A 1371-nucleotide genomic window follows, 5' to 3' on the forward strand; every position below is an offset into this window, starting at 1 on the left:
TCTCTCATTTACTGCGTCACTCTCACCCTGACCTCCTCACATTTACTGCATCACGATCACCCTGACCCACTCACACAGTCTTTGCCATTTTCACCTTGCTGGCCTTATTTTTACTGCATCACCATCCGCCCAACCGCCACACACTTATTGCGTCACTTTCAGTCACGCCCTCACTCTTCCCATGTTACTATCATCCTGAATCCTCACTACCCGGCTGACTCCCTCACATGTACTGTGTCACTATCAGACTGACCTCTCACACTTACTGTGTCACTATCAGCCTGACTCCATCACATTTATTGTGTCAGTATCAGGCTGACGCCTCACACTTATCTTGTCATTAAAACAATGCCACGTCACATTGACTGTGTCACTATCAGCCTGACCCCTTCACACTTACTGCTTCACGATCACAATGCTCCTCTCTCACTTACGACGTCATTTCCACCCTGACACCCCACACTTGCTCGGTACTATCACACTGAGGGCCTTACACTTAGTGTCACTGTCATCCTGACCCATTACACTTACTGCGTCACTATCACACTGGTATCTCACACCCACTGTGTCACTATAATCCTGAATCGCTTACACCTATTGCGTCACTATCACTTTGACCCCAAAACACTAACTGCATCAATATCAGCCTGACCATCTCACACATACTGCGCCACTACCCGGCTGACTCCCTCACATGCACTGCGTCACTATCAGACTTACCCACTCATGCTTACTGCGTCACTATCACCCTGACTCCCCACTCTTACTGCGTCAAGATCATTGTGCTCCCATACATTTACAGCGTAACTATCTCCCTGACAACGTCACACTTACTGGGTCAAGATCAGCATTATCCCCTCAAACTTAATGCATCACTATCAGCTTCAACATTCACATTTACTGCGTCACTTCTCGCACTACCCCTGCACACTTACTACATACCTATCCGCCTTAGCCCCTCGCATTTACTTCATCACTATCAGCCTAAGACACTCACACTTACAGCTTTACGACAACCTGGCCCTGTGAGTACATCTACATCACTGTCATCCAGACCCCTTGCCCATACTGCGTCATTATATGCCTGGCCCCTCAAATGTTCTGCGTCACTGTCACACTGACATCTCACATTCACTGCGTCACTATCACCCTGACCCCTCACAATTACTGCATCACTACAACCTGACCCCCTGAAAGCATCTGCGTCACTGTCACCCTGACCCCATCACACTTGCCATGTCACCATCACAATGACACATTCACACGGTCTGCTTCACTGTCATCCTGACACCTCACATTCACTGGATCACTACCATCCTCCCCCTCATACTGATATGTCATTATCATCCAGAGCCGCTCACACTTATTGCG

Source organism: Chiloscyllium plagiosum, unplaced genomic scaffold (assembly GCF_004010195.1).
Source record: "Chiloscyllium plagiosum isolate BGI_BamShark_2017 unplaced genomic scaffold, ASM401019v2 scaf_79064, whole genome shotgun sequence".
Lineage (NCBI taxonomy): Eukaryota > Metazoa > Chordata > Chondrichthyes > Orectolobiformes > Hemiscylliidae > Chiloscyllium > Chiloscyllium plagiosum.